The following is a 21,251-nucleotide window of genomic DNA, read 5'->3' on the forward strand; positions in this document are numbered from 1 at the left end:
TAAGATTAACTTGGATAAAACAGAAATTCTCCCTCTCACAAAATTCCTTGTTCAGCATTCCTTCTCTTCTATGGTTTTTTTGTGGATCAGAAATAAAATTAAATATTTAGGAACGTGGTTCACTAACTCCATAACAGCTTCAGTCAAATTAAATATGATGGAAGCTCTTCCTCATATCGACAAACTCCTTACCTCTTGGAACCCTCTATTTCTCTCGTGGTAGGGGACACCTAGATTCCATAAAATGATGATAACACCTATTGTGTTATATATTTTTCCATGCTTCCTACTCATATTCCCTCTTTCTTCTCTCCAAATTTCCTCAGAGAAATAAAAAATCCAGATTATCCCTATCACATCTCCGGAAGCCAAAGTCTAATGGGGTTGTTAATTTTCCTTACATCGGAGTGTACCATAAATCTTTTTCCCTCCGTCAAGCTTCTATATGGTTACTTTCAGAAGCCTCCTCTTCACTCCTATATGGCTTACTATTGGCCCCTTTTCTACAAATGAGGTACTGGCTTTTTCATCTAAAACTGTTCAGACTAATATCCCCTTGTTTAACCACACATGTTCTTTATTGAAACCGTTAACCCAATCTAAAACTAATTCAAAAGATTCCTTTTTACGTTCATCGCATGGCAAAATTTTCTTATTACCATTAATAATAGACCTCTCTTTTGGAAATCTTGGAATAATTTGGGTCCATGATCTATTTGATGGTACCATCCCTTGTTCTTTTCCTCACTTTCAAACTTCCTTTAAATGCCCCCGTTCTTTCTGGCATAAATTAATGGCAAACCTTCTAGACATTTTCTATTCACTTCCTTCAACTCCTTCCTCCTCTGAAGAAAATTCTATTCTTAAAATTCTTACAACTCTTCCCAAAGCGTCTCTAATTTACAAATACGCCCTATCTCCCGATCCGGTCCATGTTAAGAGTAAGGTGGAACTTGCCGGGGAGGTGGATTTTCTTCTGTGTATGGAGCATCAGTTTCTGGGACAAGTTCTGGAGTCGATCACTCAAACTCCCAAGATATGCCCCTGTTACTCAATCTATGTTCTTTTTATACCAAATATATGTTATATTTCACACCTAAGTCTATAGCAATTTTTTCTCAAACACCTGATATGAACTGTTCTTCCACAGCTGTTCTAATGCATCATCTTTTTCTCTACCCTAATGTTACCACTTTTTGGACGAGGGTTTTGTCCCACATCTCTCTTATATTTAATACACAGACTCCCTTTTCTAATGTGAGTCTTTTCACAGGGAGTTTATCAGAAACTCTAGATTTACATACACATATCTATGGTGTATTTGAACTTATGCTGGCATTAGCCTTCCAACAAATTTCTCTTAATTGGAAAGACTCAACAAAACTTTCTGTTAAACACTGGTGGAATAATTTATGCCATTACCATTGATTAGATATTGCATTTGCCTCCTCCTGTAAACCATTTGTTAATAGAGATGTATATTGGTTGCCACTAACATTATATTTAGATAGAATTGCACAAACAGAAAATTTCTGTTTTTGTTCTGAACATTTTAAACCTTTGTGAATATTTACATTTCTCATTTCCTTTCTTCCCTAACTTCTTATTGGTATGCTGGTTCTTCTTTTTTCATTTTCAATTATTTTAAGATTGTTTTTTAAAGTTTTTTAAGGATATATATTATAACTCTTCAGTTGTAAGCGGATCCCCTCCTCCCTTGCCTTCATCCCTTATCCCCTTCTCCTCTTATTCGTATCTTAAAATTTAATTAGCTTTCTTTGCTTGGTAATGCTAGTTGTTGTATGCTTCTTGTTGCTGAATTTTGTCACTTTGTTATTGCTGGCTTTTTTGTGACATTTCTTATTACTTAATAAAGCTTAGAAAACTCAATTAATTTAGGTACTTAACATTTTTGGGTGGAAGTTTAATGGGTAACATAGACAAATAAAAATTAATGACAGGCAGGAACATCACCTTTTTCGTGGCTAACCTGCCTGACCAAGACAAATATAAAGGTGACCACGTTTCCATTATTTGACGAATTATGTTTTAAACATCATCTAAGTTAATCTGAATAGTCTTAGCCAAGGAAATTGAATATTTAATTCCCAAACACTTAATAAAGTGTGGAGACCATTTAAGTCCAGTGCCTTTAAACATATTTTTCAAACAATACTTAAGGGGAAGTACCTCTGATTTTGAAAAAATTCAATTTATATCCAGATAATTTTGAATAGGATGATAAAAGATTAGCAAAGGTCGGTATTGATGAGTCTGTATCAGAAATATAAAGGATCACATCACCAGTGTAAGCTGTGATTTTAATCTTAATGTCCTCATACCGGAAGCCATGAAATGCTGAGGAATTTCGCAATGTATGTAAGAAATGTTCTAAACATAAAATAAAGAGCAAAGGAGCTAAAGGACATCCTTCTCTGGAGCGCCTTTAGAGAGGAGAATATGAAGATTGGATACCATTTAGAAAAACAGAAGTCTACAGATAAGAATATAGTATAGCAATGTATTTAAGGTAAGTTGGACTAAACCCATGCCATTTGAGAGCCCGCATCATACATTTCCAATTAACACAGTCAAATGCCTTTTCGGCATCCAAAGTTACAACAGCCGTAGGTGTATTATTAGTTGAGGCCATGTGTAAAATCACTCTAGAGTTATCAATCATGTACCTTCCTTTAAGAAATCCAGTTTGTTAAAAGCCAACCATATCAGAAATAAGGGAGAAATCCTAAAAGATAAAATCTTGTCAAATGGGCTCATCTAAAAAGGAGAGATCCTGTATCTGTTGTTGTTTTGGTGACAGAGAATGGAAATAGGAATATAATGCTTCATCCATGGGAAAGTGATCTGGTGAATAAAGATTTGTATAAAAGTCAGAGAAACATTATAAGATTTCAGTATTTCTAAAATGATGAGTCCCACTTTTATCAGTTATCTTTACTATTTTCGACTTCTGAGAGTTGATCTTCAGATAATTAGCAAATAATTTGCCTGCCTTATTACGCTCTCCATGGAACTTAGAATACATTTTTAATAATGTTCCAGCGGCTTCCGCTGGTGATCTTTTATTGAGTTTGAATGTAACATTTATTAAGCACCTTAACACATCGTTCTTTTATAGTATTGAAAAATTCATGCTCTAATTGTTTAATAAATTAGAGTAATAGAGAAGATTCTTTAATGGCTGTCTTCTTTTTGGCCGTAACATGGTTAATTATATGTCCAGAGGCAGATGCCTTCAATGAGTCCCAAATTACATTAAATGCAATATTAGGTATGTTGTTATGTAAAAAATACTCCTGAAGAAAACATTCAAAATTCTTCACAAATTCTTTATCCTTCAGAAGGCTATTATTAAAGCACCATTGACTTGGTTTAGAAGTCTCTAGTAGTAAATCAAGCTTAACTATAACTGGAGCATGATCTGAAATTAATATTGACCTAATCTCAACATGTGTAAGTTTAGGAACTAAAGGATTGGAAAGAAATAAGTAATCAATTTTGGATTGTGATTTATGAGTAGGTGAATAGGTATCTTCTAGTGTATCCGGAGAGTCCAACCTCCAGGCATAAACCAGCCCTCTGGAATGAATACATCTTGTAAATGTTTTCTGCATCTTGTTAGGAACATATTTAACTTGTGAGTTTCTATCTAGGAAGGGGTCATTGATCTGGTTAAAATCACCACATACTATAAGATTTGCATTCGGGCAGGAGTGTAGCATAACTGACATTCGTTCCCAAAATTGCACATCAATACCAATAGGACCATAAATATTTAGAATAGAGATGAGTGTATGATGATTAGTAGAATGTATTTATATCCATCGACCCTCTGCATCTCTTTCCTCCTTCTCAATTACCAGAGGAAGAGATTTATGTACCAAAAGTACACCCCCTCATTATGATCAAGGGATGGAGAACAAAATATTTGACCAACCCAGTTTCTACGCAATGAATTTAAATCTTTGCCAAGTAAACGTGTTTCCTGTAATAGAGCAATGTTATATTTAAGGCGGGATAGATGGGTAACAACTCACTGTTTCTTAATAGGATTCCGTAAGACGATGACATTCCAGGAAATAACCTGAAGGGTTAGTTGCGATGTGTTAGCATACATATTGAACTACAATAAATATTTAATGGGACCCAAACAACAGACCATATCAATATAAATATATCATAAAATTGCCTAATATTTGTATTCAATGAAGCTCTATGTTTTTTGATGAGAACAGAAAAAAGAAAAAAAGAGAGAAACAAAAAAAGGAAGAAAAAAGGAAAAAGCCATGAATATAGAGAAAGGAACAATTAGTCTGATAGAGACAGAGAGGATGACAAAAAGTCAAAGAGCTTCAGTCATTAATTAAATGGAACGCATCCAATGTGAAGAAAATATAATGGAGAGGTGGAGAAGGATGAAAATTGAAGACAAGCAACAGGCCTAAAATAAATCGATAGTGGGCAGCAATGACCTGGAGACAAACATAAAATTAGAAAAAGAAAAAGAGACTATCGAAAAAGAAACAACAATTATTATCCTTAATAGAAACAAGACAACAATATAGTAATACAAATAAAGAAACAAATAGGAATGCAAAATATGAAAAGGACCAATAAAAACACTTAACAAGACATGGGGATAATATAGAAACAATAGGTCTGGAAAGGGAGGCACTTGCAAACAACACATGAAGGAAGGGAATACAGATTAGACCACAAACAGCTGCAAAAAGGAAGTAAATAAATAACAAGGTTACATATGTAAACAAAATAAATAGAGATAGTTAACAATATCACAAAACATTAAGGAATATCTATGTTAGCAATAATAACATTAGAATTAAGCCCTTGAATAATATATATAGTAATTCAAATAAAGGGAACCAAGATAGAGGCATAATATAATGTAAGATCTGTAAAGGAGGAGATCAAGCCTTCCCAAGATCCATTGCTACTCATTTGTGTTTAAGAATACATTTCCTCAAGTCTTCTGGACAGTCAATTGAGAACGTTTGTTCCTTGTAAATGACCTTGAAGTAACATGGATGCACCAAACCATACCTCTCATTCATGGATCACAGAGTAGGGCAGAAGGATAGGAACGCCTTTGGACAAACTGCAGTTGTCTGTGCTACATCTTGGGAAATAAATACCCTCTGGCCAGACAATAACATTTGTTTCGTTTGTTTGGCCACTAATAAGACCATAAGTATCTCAGTCTATTCCAAAAAATAACAATTATTCCTCTAGTGCTGTCAGAGCTTTAAGTACGGACATTATTGGGTCCAATTCAGTGAGCTTGTTGTATATTAAGATGAGTCCCCTCCTCGAGGCCCACCAATTTAGGGATATGAACCCCAAGAAAGACACGCATGTCTGGCCCATCCTTTCCTTCAGGAATGCCATATATTCGGAGATTATTGTACTTGTTCCAATTTTCTAAATCTTCTGTTTGCTGTTTCAAGAGCGCAATGTCCTTAGCACCTCACTAATCCATTGCGCCACACCTGAGACTCTAGAGTAGAACACCTTTATTCGATACGTTTAAGTGTGACATCGGTCTCCATAACAAAAGATTTCAAGTGTTTAATTTCCTCCATAAGGTCATCCAAAGTCAAAGGTAAGGGAGGCGTTGTAGGGGCGCCAGGCTCTTTTTTGTCATTTTGTAGGGCAATCGAGTTTTCACGAACAGAGGGCATGGTTGCGGAAGAGGTGACAGCCTTCTGACCAGAGGGCGGAGAGGACTCCATAAACATAAGGTAAGTTCTGCAAAATGAAACATGCAGGATTATGTTCTGATTCAGGAGGCGCAGTGAATCAGCGGCAGCTGTCTCACATAATCCTGCATGTTTAATTTTACTCTTTTTCCTCATGAAAGCCTAAAGGGAAAAAAGAGGAAGAGAAGAAGATGAAAAGGAAGGATAGGGAAGAGCTCCTCTAAGAAGGTTCATTTTTTCTTTTTTTTCCATTCCATTCAATAAGAGCTACAAATTTGGAATAGTAGCTCAATAATATATTTTGTAACAATGGTTCTGAGGTAATGTTCTGTCACCTCTGGTAAGATGTTGTGATAAGGATTGGATTCCAGAGGTTTGTAGCAGATAATCCATTTGATTCAGTGCAATGTTCACATTACTATGAATAATGTTTTTAGTTCCAATTGTGAATTGACCGACGTGACAGCACATTTAAAGTGTCCCACCAAGGGACTTAGCCCACAGAGTGCTGGTAAACATGAAGTTGCTGTGGCAGTAGTGAGGCTTGCCCTGACCAAGTGATCTTTAATACTCTTATTTTTGTGGAATGCATACAGTGGTCTTTCTAAGTTAAGTCCCTTGGCATTTAACACTGGCCAGTGGTTTAAAATGGATTTTTTTACAAATTGGTCACAGGAGAGAAAGTGGTTACACAGACCATGCGGTCATTGTTTTTCTTAGTCTTAAGAGTAATAAGTTCCTCCCTGGGGCAAGATCATGCCCAGTTCACGGATTGCTTCACCAGTCTAAGAGAATATCCTCTATATTGCAGTTTAGTGCTCAGAATCTTAGCTTCAGAGAAATGTTCCTCTTTAAAATAGCAGTTGCGTTGAAGTCAAAGGAATTGTGAAAAGGGTAGAGAATCACAGAGGGCCTGTGGGTGATTGCTGCTGTAAGAAAGCAGGGTGTTTCTTTCTGTAGGTTTGTGGAACAATGATGTAAACAATTCATCAGCTGATGATCCAATGTTACGGGCAAGAAAAGCTATTGCGGATTTACTGAGGCTCATTGGCAATGTAAGACCCCAGCAGTGGGCAGTTAACCATTCAACAAAATCTTTAAGTGTGTTCTCACAAGCATGCCAGATTAAAATAATGTTGTCTATATAGCGTCTCTAATGGCTAATTTGGGGAAAAAATGGGTTAGAGGGGAATATAATGATTTCTGTTTCTAAATTATCCATAAACAGTATGGCAAAGTTAGGCGCGGAAACTGCTCCCATGGATGTCCCTTTAATCTGTTGAAAGAAGTCCCCATCAAATTGGAAGAAATTGCATGTTAGGCTTGCAATTCAGTAAGGATGAAGAAGTAAGGAATGCATGTGGGTGAGCTCCAGATTTAAGAATTTTTTAAATAACTTTCAGGCATTCTTTTTGGGGAATATTGGTGTATGAGGACTCAACGTCCAATGTGCATAAGATACTAGAATGGGGATCAAATGGGCAGTGTTTAACTTTATCAATCATATCCATTGTATCTTTTATGTAGTATGGTGTTATAGGTACAAAGTCCTTGATGACAAATTCAACATATTGACCAAGGGATTCCAGAATGGAGCCACATCCTGAGACAATGGAACGACCCGGTGTATCAGTCACATTCTTATACACTTTTGGGAGTGTATAAATAACAGGTGTCCTAGAATATTTTTCGTTCCCAAAAAATAATTTATTCTTAGATAAGAAACCTTCTGATTTGCCCTTATCTTCTACCATAGTAGTTATAATTATTCAAAATGACAGATTCTTAACGACTGCAACCAATTAACTGAACAAACAAAAAATACACACCTCATATCCCACAAATTCAAAAATTACTTAAATATTCTTTATCTACATTCAAGTTAATATATGGCATTTCAAAGTCAATAGCAGAAGAGTATTTTTGCTACTGAGAAAAGAAAAACAAAATAACCATTAGTGTTTAATCATACTAAACACTTTAGACACTAAGCTATTGTTGTAATATTCTTACCTCTACATCGTAGTGGTATCACATGTACAAATACTTTTTAAGTTATAACTTTCACTGCAATCCACAACTGTTCTTCTTATCCCAGAACCCTCCATCATTGACAGCGCCAAAAGTTGGACTAAGGGGTAAATTGACAAAATTAGCTTGTTTCCTCAGGTTATCATTGCTGGTGGAGTGGTGTGGCTCACTGGTTAGAGGCGGCAGACCTGTAAGCAGAGGACGGCCCGGGACCAGGGTTCGATTCCCGACGCGGCAGGGTCGTGGACCAGGGTCAGCGGGCTCGATAATTCTCGCCTCGGTGCCTACTCCAGTCAGGGACCACACTCGGTAACTCTGGGCATTAGCTTGCCTCATCTTCACAACGGCCCCCCAGACCGCCGGGGATGCCTGGTCGCACCTTAGAGATACCCATTAGGGACCATCTCTCAGGGTGAGCCAGGACGGGTTCCCCAGCGGTCGAAGCGCGGAGATACTCCTCCGGGAGTTGATTCTAGCGCTATATAAACCCACAATTAAATTAAATTAAATTAAATTAAATTAAATTAAATTAAATTAAATTAAATTAATCTATTTATCACACTCTAACAATCTCTACATGAAAATACCTGGAGAAATTCACCACTTCTATTAACCTGTTAAACTATTAACCATAAATATCCTAATGTGTCCATCATGTTTCTCTGTTCTCAAAGTAACCATTGCCTATCTCTAGAATAAAGAAACACATCATGCATCTAAACAGTCACCACAGCTTTATATTAGAAACCATCTCTTCCTCTCTGAACTTACCGCTAATGAGACATTTACTATATGTTCACTGCGCAAAAGACGCATTAGGTGTCAAAACCTTCTCTAGTTTCTCGACTTACGTTGACATCTTTTGTCATTTCTGGTATACTCTCCTGCTTAAAGACAATTAAAAAGGTAAAGTATTGAATGTCAAAGTGCTACGCGAATGAAAAGATTCCATTTAATACATCATTACAACTTCTCGAGTAAAATCAATATGAATGAATTCCATTAGAAACTATTATTTAAAATTATTTCAATCATATATGAAAAGTTACAAAATAACATTAATACTTCTGATAGCTGCCACAACCCTCCGACCTATGAAAACCTGATTCCAGAGAAATCACCATCTAGCTACATATTTATTCCATTTATTCCTACAACTTCAATAGTACTAAATTAAAAAAAATCATATTGCTTAAACTCAATCTTAGGCTGTTCTTACTGTTTTTGACTAAACATTATTCTTAATCCCAAATCACCACTATTTGAATAGTGTTTTATAAAACATTTAAAATATGCTAATATTTAGAATTATTTAAATCACACTAACTGTATATAATTGATTTTTTACACTTGAACTGATTAACCCTAAATATTCAGAGAATGTACATAATCATGAATATTTATGAAATTAGAGTTGCTTATATTGATGCTCCCGGCTTCTTAAATTGAGTATTTTCTTCTATAAAATTGTATAAATCACTCATTATTTCCCCGTAACAAATGAAATCATGCTCCTGCACTTTCTGCCAAAAAATAATTGCTGAATGTACTTTACAGATAGTAATGTGTGGAAAATGGCAGACGAACATTGCCATCGCTTTAAAATTAGGGTTAGCAGTCTAGTATTTGCACAGTAATAGAAAATAACAAGGGATCTAAAAGCAATTTTCATTTTGAATAGGCGATCTAGACAATGGGACTCTATGGTCCAGTTGAAGGCAGTGAGCTGAAACGCATAGACCGTCCATGGTTTGCACTATGGTGTGTTAATAATCACTCTTTTAAAAGGTAAAACTTCCTGGCGAGCCAACTCTTTAGGATGCCGTGAGGGCCTTAATGGGTGAAGGTGTGGAGATTGTTGGTAATATGGTGTGGAGATCGTTGGTAATGTATATATATATATATATATATATATGCAAGAAAACCAGAGTTCCGGTAAAAAAAAAAGTCATGCTCACGGGTGGGTCGGAGTAGGGCTCCCGGTCACCCACTGTATCCGCAAAAGTACTCCATTCATCCGAATAGACGTCTCCGACACTCAGAAATTGCTGTGCACGTAATTTTAATCAGCAGGAAAACAACGCGTTTCGCTTTGCAGCTTGATCACGTTTACAAGTGAAAACCAAACAATTGTCCTTTTACTCTTTCAAATGACATAGAGAACGTACTATCACCCATATGTGTAAAGATAGGCACTGAATATGGCGGACATGTTAAGGAAGCAAACATATAAATAAATGATTGGCATATATGCATTCAATCCATATTGTCAGTGCTATTTTGTGCCCAAAACTTTCCAACTGCTATTATATATAAAGTCAGTTACAGTATACCAAATTATAAATACATTTGCTGTATAAATTCCATGGGTTATAAATAGTCCCCGCTCAAATGCTTAGGTATTTATATAAATATACTATATTTTAGAGCAAAAATAGCAGAGCTGTAAAGTTAAATAACCTAAGTTAATGTAGTGCTTCGTGTACGAGCACAATAAAGTTTTAGTCCGAGTTGACGAATCACAGTGACTGTCTATTAATTCGATAGTACTACCCCAGAGGGTCAGGACAGTCAAGGATAACCACGCCCAAGTGGGCTGCTGTTGTAACAAAGAGGCAAATTAGTCCGTACCATATGGTAAGTACGAATCATCCAAAAAAGGTCCGTGCCCCAGTGGGCCAAATAGTATATCTCCCAGCATGATCATCATCATAAACAGCTCTCGAGCAAGAAAGTGGAAACAAATTGCCTGTATGGTATGGGCAGCCACTTGATCTTCAACAATCAATTACGATTACCTCCATATTCCTAGTCACACCAATTCATCAATGTACCTCTGAAAAATAAAATACATAAAAACATTTAAAAGAAAGACCTACAGAGGTCCAACTGCGGATAATGTCCATAATTACATTTCATTACAGTTTTACCATTAAGCAAGAAGTACAGCTAATTCTTCATTTATGTTCAATCCATTTGGAGTCTTGCATTCAAAGTCAATAAAGTACCTTGACTCCAATTTGCGTAGTGCAAGTTTCCTGTTTCCTCCACGGATCCCCAAATTCACCTTATCTATCAAAACCATCCTCAACAAATTCTCATTCTGGAAATGGTGATCAAAGAAATGGCGAGCCACAGGATACTGTGGGTTGTGATTTTTAATCGCTCTTAAATGCTGTAGGACCCTTTCTTTAGCTTTTAATGTTGTACTGCCAACATACCACCTGTCACAAGGACAGATGAGTAAGTACACGCAGTACATCGTATGACATGAGAGTGATTTTTTGATCATAAACACTCTCCCTGATGTGGGAACTGTCAGCTCTTTGCAGTTCATACTGTTGCGACAGGCCTTGCATGACCTACAGCATTTGAAACCTGGATTGTCCTTGGGTTCAATTTTACTCACAACAGTGTTTTGGCTAAGATCATCTTTAAGTGATCTACATTTTCTGAAGGTGATCTGGGGGTTGGGGTTCAGGTGAGGTTTCAAGTGGTGATCAGTCTGGAGAACATGCCAATGTTTGTTAAAGATCTTCCTAATCTCATGAGCCTGCCCTGAGTAAGTTGTGATAAACCTTACTTTAGTTTCTTCCTCCATGATTTTATTAGGATTGAGTAACTCATTTCTGATGGGGGCATCCACCCTATTGCATGCCTGTACAATGGTTTTATTCTTGTAACCCCGTTCTTTGAACCGATGGCACATTGCAGTTTTTTCCAATTCATACGCAACTTCTGTACTACAATTTCTCTTGGCCCGTAGAAGTTCCCCATAGGGTATGCTATCTACAAGGCTTCGAGGATGTGCACTTCTCGCATTCAAAAGGCTATTACCCGCAGTCTGTTTGCAAAGGAGACTTGTGGTCATAGTAGCTCCCTGAATTTCAACCTGGATATCAAGAAATTCAATTGTGGTCTTATGGATATGTTCTGTGAAAACCAGATTCAAAGTATTCTTATTCAACAGACATACGAATGCCCTGGCAGATTCAATGCTTCCATTCCAAATCATAAAAATGTCGTCGATGTACCTAAGCCACAGGACCACTTCGGTGTTAAATTCGGCTAATTGGCTGGACACCTGCTCCTCCCACCAACCCATAAAAAGGTTGGCATAACTGGGGGCAAAGCAGGTGCCCATAGCCGTGCCCTGTGATTGTCGGTACATCTTGTATATATTCCAAACAAACAGTGGCTTTCACCCAAGCCTCTTGTATGGCGGGCTCATGGCAGGGGTAGCCACCCCCGCAATATGCAGCAATTTCCAGAGCGTGTCTCCCAGGATGGCAGGGATACAAAAAACAATGGATCCGTGGCCCCGAATCAAATGGTGCGATTTTTTTTTCTCGACACTACGACCAACGTTTTTCGGAGTTCCAGTCACTCCTTCATCACAGGCATTAGATTGTTTGTGTAGTGGTGAATAATAAAGTGCAACAACAGTCATGTGACCATAGACATAAAGAAAATCTTGTGATTTAACATCATTAGAATGAATGTATAAGGATACAAAGCATGCCATTACAACGTATTTTTCACAACGCCAATACTATTACAATGAATGTCTTTACTACGCAAACCATTACTACGCAAATTAATTTAAAATATATTAAAAGTGCTATCACAACGCAAGACAATACTACGCATACCATTAAATTGCCCCCCCAAAAATATTTTAAAATACATTTTGTAAACTAACTCCTGGCACGGGATGCAGAGAAAATAGGGGTTTTGGGTGGGTAAGTGTATTAAAAGAGGAACCCAACTGACCACATATTTTTGTGAAAAGGAGCAATGTTAACAAAATGAATACTCGAGTAACAGTAAATTAAAGTAAAGTTCGAGTAACAAAAAAGTAGTTAAAAAATTCACTAACAAACACAGAGGCCCCCATTAGGATGACGGGCGGACTTTGTCCGCCGGCCATCCCATCAGAAAGAGGGACCGCCCGCCTTTCAACTTTTCACCAAAAACAAGTAAGAAAGATATATTTAAGTAATATTATTATCTCAAAAAGCAACCTATTTTAAAAAAAGATACTAATGATTAAAAATAATTTTTCAGTTGTATTAAAACTTGGTAGTGAATTAATTAACGTGCCGATCATTTTACAGAAATAGAGGACAATTAAAGTAAGTGAATTAATGATAGAAAATATGTATTTTAATAACATAAAAATACAAATTGTTACATTAAAAGAAGGAATGTTTTCTCTATACATTTTCAAAAGGAGTTTTAATCGGATAATAAAAGATCAACCAGTTTACCATTTATCAACCCAAAATATAATCTATTTATAAATATATGATATTAAAAAGCAATGAATGCAATTTTGTGAAACAACTTACAATGTGTTGTTTAAAATTTCTATCAAGCTTTATAAGCATTTAAATAAACCATTTTAAAAATCCTAAAAATAGAGAAATAACATTTAGAAAAACAACAACCTATAAATCGTATATTCTTCTACAGATATCTACAGAAACATCACAGGTGAAACAACCAAGAAGAAACAAGCACCATAAGACCAACTTCATAAAAACATCTTTTAATGTAAATATATTTCTGAAAATATTTTGGAAAAATAATTAAACCCCTTTTCACCAGATAGAGTAACACCTGTAAACGAAATGTGAAGAACCTTTTGTATATTTAAAAAATATGAGAAACATTTTCATTGCAAAGTTGCAATTTTTGAAAAACTGTCATGCATTATAACCATGAAATACAGCAATTCTTTAAATTCCTAAAAATAGGGAATTAATAATAAGAAAATCAACAGCCTATATATTTTTTATTCTACTACAGATAACTACTAAAACATTGAAAAACCAAAAGTAAAGGTAAATAACATTCTATAAAATGAAATAACTCTTTTTTACTAGATAGAGTAACACCTGTATATGAAATTTGAACTGCCTTTGGTGTATGACAAAAATATTAGACATATTTTTATGCCATGAATGCTTTTTTAACCATACTGTCATGCCTTCTAACCATGGAATACAGCACTTTTTTAAATCCTAAAAATAGGGAATTAATAATAAGAAAATAAACAGCCTATATATCTTTTATTGTACTACAGATATCTACTAAAACATCGGAGCTGAAGCAACTCAGAAAAAGCAACCAGCAGAAGACCAACTTCATAAAAAAATCACCAGCATCAAAACATCAAAAAACCAAAAGTAAATGTAAATAACATTCTATAAAATAAATGAACTCTTTTTCACTAGATAGAGTAACACCTGTAAATGAAATTTGAACTGCCTTTTGTGTATGACAAAAATATTAGAAATATTTTCATGCCATAAATGCTTTTTTAACCAAACTGTCATGTCTGCTAAAAATGTAATACAGCACTTTTTCAAATCCTATAAATAGGGAAATAATATTTTGAAAATCAACAGCCTATATATTTTTTATTCTAAACCACATCTCTACAAAAACATCTCAGCTGGAGCAACCGTGAAAAAACAACCAGCAGAAGACCAACTTTATAATAATATCCACCTTCTTCAAAACATCCAAAAATAAAATTACAAGGTAAGTATATTAGTGCAAACTAAAAATAATTACCGCTATTTCTCCAGATAGAGTAACATTACAAATGCTATAAAAGGTCAAGTTAATCAAATGAAATTGCAAACTGATGAAAAAAGTCAAACAATAATAATTCAGACCTTCTTTTTCTTTATTTCTTATCCTTTCAGAAAATGTCAACAAATAAAACAGCACACTACATTACCTCCAGCAAAGGAAACCGACTTCTTCAACATGCAGGGTACATTTATTGCAGGGAGAGAATAACAGAACCAAGGAGACATTGGAGGTGCGTGCAATACTACTCATCCCATTGCAAAGGCAGAGCGGTTACTCTGGGTGACACAGTTGTTAAAACATCTGAGCATAACCACTCTGCCTCTGCAATGGAAATTGAAGTAAGAAATTAAATGAAGGATATTGCAATCACCTCCAATGACTCCTCTGGTTCTATTTTGAGGGAGGTTGCTCAGCATGTCCCTAGTCATGTTGCTAGCAGTATGCCCATCATACCCAATCTGAGACAAATTATTCAACGTAAAAAACAGGCAAGTAACCCACAAAGAGTTACACCACAAACATTCTCTGATATTCTAATTCCACCTGAACTCTCTGTTTCTATATCTAATGAACCTTTCATCCAGCATGACAACCAAAACCCTCAAAAACAAATAGTTATCTTTAGCACGCCCCGTAATCTAGCCAAGTTAGAGAATAGTGAAATTTGGATGATGGATGGGACATTTAAAAGAACGCCCTATCCATTCACCCAAATATACACTATTCATGCAAAAATTAACAATACAGTAGTCCCCTTAGTATACAGTTTGCTACCTGATAAACAGTCCACAACATACACTGAACTTTTGACAGTGATTAAATCTAAAACATCAAACAGAAGTCCTAGGAAAATAATAATTGATTTTGAATTTGCAATGATAAATGTTATTACAAAAACGTACACGGATACCCAAATTCAGGGATGTTTTTTCCATTTATCCCAGGCTTTTTGGCGTAAAATACAAAAAACATCCCTAGTTGTGGATTATGCATCAGATAGCAAACTGCAATTCGAATTAAAAAAACTAACAGCACTTTGCTTTGTTCCTCCTGAAAGTATAGACGAGCACTACACTGCAATTACTGAATCAGACTTTTACACAGCACATGAAGAAAAATTGGCACCCTTACTAAATTATTTTAAAGACACATGGATTGGGCATCTAAGCAGGTCGGGTTGCAAGAGGAAGCCGCGATTGCATGTGGAGTGGTGGAACTGCTACATGAGTTGCTTAGAAAGAGGAGAAGAGACAAACTATGCCATAGAGGGATGGCACAACTCCTTCAATCACACAATTGGAAAACCTCAACCTAACTTTTATCATTTTTTGGAAACTTTGAGTAAGGAGCAAAGTTTCCAAGAAATGAGAATGTCACAAGCATTAATAGGTAGTCTAAACCCACGGATTTGTAAAAGATCAAAAAAAAGTCAGAAAGACTATTGGGTGCATTACAACAATTTCCGTTGTGTGTGGCTTCAGACTACCTGGATAATGTTGCTCACATACTACATTAGTAACTCTACCTACACCATTACTTTCCTCTTTTGCCCTAAATTAAATAAACAATGAAATTAAATTGACATTTTTCAAAAACATTTTTTCAAATTAAAAAGTCGGGTCACCTTACCTTAGATGTCTTCTTACTTCTTTTCTTTTCTTTGTAAATCCAAACCATATCCAACCTTTTTTAAATCCATAAAAAATCCAGCCAAAAAAAAAACTATCTCAAAAATTGGTAATCCATTCGAAAATAATAGAGACCTTTGGAAAAAGATCGATTCAAACAAATCCCAATTAAAATAATTTTCTCCATATCCAAACAATCTCGAAGTGAAAATCCAAAACAAACATCGATCCATTTTCTTTCTTCTCTTAAAATTCCAAATCTTGAAAATCCACAATCCAAGGAATCCCAAAAAACATAGACAGCTTCCTCGATTCTCAAAAATTGGAAAAAAAACAATCCATTTACCCAAGAAAAAATCCAATCCCAAGAAATCGATCTTCTTCTGTGTCCGGTCTTTTGCAATCCAAATTATATTATGAAACAATACATTCAAAAGCACCTTTTTAGAGTACTATAAACATTACTAATAATAACAAGTAATATTATCATTTTTAAAACTAATAACAAGTGACCCGACAATGGCATACTCTAGCAACACGATCGGCGACATGCTAAAAAGATGATAATAACTAGGGCTGGGTGTAGTTTGCGTAGTGCCACTATGCAGAATTTTGGAAAAACAATTGTGGAAAACGGGGGCGCGTCCTGAGGCTCCTTGTGCCCGGGACAGCGGTCCCTCGTGCCTGGGCAGACTACCTGATCTCTCCGGCCTTGTTGGAGCCCTGCAGCCCCAGAGCCCCGGAGCCCTGCAGCCCGAGCCCTGCAGTCCCGAGCCCTGGAGTCCCGGAGCCCTTCAGCCCCGGAGCCCTGCAGCCCCCGGGGCCCTGCAGCTCCCGAGCCCTGGAGCACCGAAGGCCTGCAGCCCCGGAGCCCTGCAGCCCCCGGAGCCCTGCAGTCTCCGGAGCCCTGCAGCCCCCGGAGCCCTGCAGTCCCCGAGCCCTGCAGCCCTGCAGCCCCGGAGCCCTGCAATCCCCAAGCCCCGGAGCCCCGGAGCCCTGCAGCCCCGGAGCCCTGCAAGGGCAGGCTGGAGCCCTCCCGCAGAGGCTCGATGCAGGCAGATTGGCGTCATTTCGGTCCCGGCCATCGGGTCGCACCTCTCGCCTCGGCCATCTGGTCACGCCCCATGCTTTCCTATGGGGCGACCAGATGGCCGGGCTTCCCTGGAAGTCCCTATGAGGTGCCATTTGCCTCCCGGATCCCAGGCAGGGTTTCAGGAGGTCGGGCACGTTTGCGCCCTGGGTCCCCTCTGTCACCTTGAGTGCACGGATTACAAGAAAGGGGGGTCATTTTCCTCCAGATTACTAGGGGCAAGGGTATGCCCGAACACCCTCCCAGGAGACGGGGACCAGATAGGCTGTGTTCCCGGGCAACACCTCCCAGGCGTCCAGGGCTCCCTCCTCCGGCCTGTGGCGTGGCAAAGTACCTGGGACGGACGCCATGGGTCCTGGGCCCTGCAACCCCGGAGCCCTGCAGCCCCCGAGACCTGGAGCCCTGCAGTCCCGGAGCCCTGCAGCCCTGGAGCCCCGGAGCCCTGGAGCCCTGGAGCCTCAGAGCCCTGGAGCCCTGGAGCCCTGGAGCCCTGGAGCCCTGGAGCCTCGGAGCCCTGGAGCCTCGGAGCCCTGGAGCCTCACAGCCCTGGAGCCTCACAGCCCTGCTCGGAGCCCTGGAGCCCTGGAGCCTCAGAGCCCTGCGGCCCGGAGCCCTGGAAGGGCAGGCGGGAGCCCTCCCGCGGAGGCTCAGGGCAGGCAGATTGGAGTCATTTCGGTCCCGGCCATCTGGCCGCCCCTCTCCCTCCCGTCCCTGCAGCCCCGGAGCCCTGCAGTCCCCGAGCCCCGCAGCCCTGCAGCCCCGGAGCCCTGCAGCCCCGGTGCCCTGCAGCCCCCAAGCCCTGCAAGGGCAGGGCTCCCGCGGAGGCTCGGGGCAGGCAGATTGGCGTCATTTCGGTCCCGGCCATCTGGCTGCCCATCTCCCCTCGCCATCTGGTCACCCGCAATGCTTTCCTATGGGGCGACAGATGGCCTGGCTTCCCTGGAAGTCCCGATGAGGTGCCATTCGCCTCCCTGATCCCAGCCAGGGCTCCAGGAGGTCGGGCACGTTCGCGCCTAGGGTCCCCTGAACCTCGCAGTGCGCACTTGTTCCCAGAAAGAGGGGGCGCCTGTAGGAGAGTGGGGTGTGCAATCCTATGGTCACCGCAGATTTTTGCTTTTTGCTTCACTGGTTTACGACTTTCACTGGCTGTGGGCCTGCTAATCAGACCCACAGCCTAGCTGTTCTCTCTCTAAATTGACAACCATGTACTTTATGTGCATTTACCAATTGGTACTGGGCCACCTTATCAGGTACAGGGCATAGGTGTACCCAGGGCCTACCAGGGGCTGAAGCATGTATTATGCCACCCCTGGCTGGCCATCTAAAACTGACACAACTGGCTGCATGACAGCTGGGACAAGGTGGTGTAATCACGCTTTGCTGTAGATATAGTATGCCTATATCTAACCCTAAAATGGACACATATATTCCTATCAGTCACTCCTATGGCAGGCCTTATCAATCCTGAAGGCAGAGTGCTTGGAATTATGTGAGATGGTGCTCTGGCATGAGCTGAGCCAATTTGCAGCTTGCGGAACCAAGTCCTAATAGCTGTTCCATGATAACGCTATACCATATACTCTTAAGTGCATTATCAACCTCGCGGTTAAATGCTAACTCTGGTATAACATTATCAAAACATGTCGAGTAAGGTGTCATACGAATTGGAATACTACCCCCTTGCCAATTCTGGCGACGGGGGTAGCATGCCACCCTTCTAGAGGGACACGACATGTATGTAACTGTGAACCCCGGTTAAAGTTAACTCGAGCCTCAGCATCACAAAATGGATGCTGCCACCACAGACACAAGTCTGACCTCCTGCTGCTGGGAGTCCTTCCAGCGAGGGAGGCTTGGACAAAGGGTTTCCTGCCTTGGGAGGAGCTAGCGCCACCCCAGACAGGATTTTGTGTATTGGGTAGGACAGGCCTGAAAGGAATGAGAGATGCCTGGGGCACACAAGGTGTCCTGTGCATACACCGGTTCAAACCAGTTGCTGGTGCATCCCTGCCCCAGCTCTGGTGGGAAACCGTACAAAGGATAGGGGGTGTAGCCAACCCCCCTTCCTGGTCCCACCCAGGGGAGGGACCTAGTCAGTAGTGCAGCCCCCCAGAATAAAGGTAGGAGCTGGTCCCATTCCAGTTTAGATTATCCTGAACAATTCTACAAGAAGAAACTCTCGACTTCGACGTTCTGCTCCACAGAAGACTGAAGAATCTTCGCTTCAAGCACGACTCCCGAGGTAAACTCGACCAAGTGCTTTGGGGATTGAGAAGCCCCAGCCCCGAGCAGCCCCTGCACCGAAGATCAGCCCTCCAGCTTCCACGAGATCTGCGTGGGGCCCTTCTGCTTGTTTGCTGCTCGACGCATTGTCTGGTCACTTGCCGGCTGGCTAGTGGCCTCCTAGATGACGAACCTTTGAATCTTCACTGCTGGTCTGGTTGCTCCAGACTGGCCCTTGCTCCCTTCCAAAAGAGGGGCACCCCGGACTCTCCTAGTCCGCACCAGACGTCTTTTCCACTCACCGCGTGGGTTGCCTTTGCCAAGGCCTGTTGACTCCAATCCCGGATCCGACACCGCCGACAGCGAGAGCCTGTGTGGGACAGCTCGTGCCTCCATCCTGGTCATCGAAGACACCTCCTGGTCCACGTGGCTGCAGAGTCAAGCGTCCACTCTTCACTTGATCGCGACGACAGCACCTGGTTCCTTCCTGGTTCCACACCGGTCACTGGCTAGTGACTTTAAACACTGTCCCCTCTGCTTTCAGGTCCTCTTCTTCACCGATCCACCCTTGGATCGCACCGGACATCTTCCTCCTGGTCGCCTGCAGCATCTTTTCTTCCAGGCTCCATAGACTTCAACGCGAGAACCCGACACACTTTGACACCTATGCACCCGCAGCCCGTGGGTGAGGTAACGAGAGCATTTCGGTGCTCAAGGGTAGTTTAACTGTCCTAGTGTCCAGTTCCACAGTCGTTTTAGTCCTACCTAGTCAGGATTGTCCGTACTCACCTTTAACTTAAACTGTACTGTCCATAGACGTTGTTACGCATCTCGCGTGTGAGTTCACACTCTGCACACGCGTCCCGTGGGCCTCTTATTACTTACCTAAGGTGAAGATAGCGTAGTCCTAGCAAACCTCCAGCCTCTGGACAGCTCCATTCTTTTTATCGACTTTCACATTCCACTTACTTAATATATGGTTTGTCGTGCCTCTAGGGCACCATTGTAATTTTGTGCAACTTATCGTATTTTTCTTAAGAGATTGTCATGTGCTTAGCCCTCTGACCTCATAAAGAGTTCAGAGGTGTTGTTATTTATAAATATACTGTTTATTTTCATAACAACCTGTGTGGTGTCCTTTCATCTGGTATTCAACGGGTTATATTGTGGTAAAACAGCTGGCTTCACATGCCAAAAGAGTTTAGCCTAAGCTTTGTCCATGCTACCATTAGGATAGCTGGTCTATAAGGTTGACTTACAACCAATCACCATAAGGGTTGTTTGGACTGATACAAGGTGATCACTAGAACTAGTGAGAATCATATATCAGGCCAACTTCTCACATAGCCTTCCTCCGCATTACTAGGGACAAGGTACTCTGGGACCCCTCACGGCCTAGCGGTCCTCAGCCGGCAGCAGGAAGCCCTGGATGGGGTCCGGGACGGCCCGGGAAGGCGTCCCCTGCGCCTCCGGGCCCCCGGCTGGGGCCAGGGGCCCGGCTGGGCCCCGGGTCGGGTGCCCCTGCCCTGGGCCCCGTCCCCCGGCCTGCCGCACTGCCAAAGGCCTGGGACGGGGTTCCGCGGTTCCGTGGTGCCCGGGGAGCCTCCTCTTGCTCGGCTGGGTTCAGGAGCCCCGTCCGGGACCCCTGAGGGCCCCGGGGAGGGTGGCCTCCCCACCCGGGGCTCCATCCTGGGTCCTGTCCCACGGCAGGGTGCCCGGGACGGGGTCCGGAGGGTCCAGGCGTCTTCCCTATCGTGCCCGGGCATCTGGTCACCCAGATCCCCTCGGCCATCTGGTCGCCCAGATCCCCTCGGCCATCTGGTCGCCCGCAATGCTTTCCTATGGGGCGACCAGATGGTTGGACTTCCCTGGAAGTCCCGATGAGGTCCCATTTGCCTCCCGGATCCCAGCAAGGGCTCCAGGAGGTCGGGCACA

The 21,251-nt window shown here is 40.9% G+C and overlaps 1 protein-coding gene across 2 annotated transcripts in view; it reads left to right on the plus strand.

The window, feature by feature from the left end:
• The window catches only part of LOC144772708 (uncharacterized), a 1,708,106-nt gene that overhangs the window by 1,625,135 nt on the left and 61,720 nt on the right, over positions 1 to 21,251 (plus strand). The window contains exon 15 of one of the 2 annotated variants that reach the window (XM_078657207.1): positions 13,858 to 13,890. The exons of the other annotated variant lie outside the window; for it this stretch is intronic. The gene's annotated coding sequence lies outside the window, so the exon portion shown is untranslated. Of the gene's footprint in view, positions 1 to 13,857; positions 13,891 to 21,251 lie in introns of those variants that run through there. 2 annotated transcript variants of the gene reach the window in all.

This window comes from Lissotriton helveticus, chromosome 8 (assembly GCF_964261635.1).
Source record: "Lissotriton helveticus chromosome 8, aLisHel1.1, whole genome shotgun sequence".
Classification (NCBI taxonomy): Eukaryota; Metazoa; Chordata; class Amphibia; order Caudata; family Salamandridae; genus Lissotriton; species Lissotriton helveticus.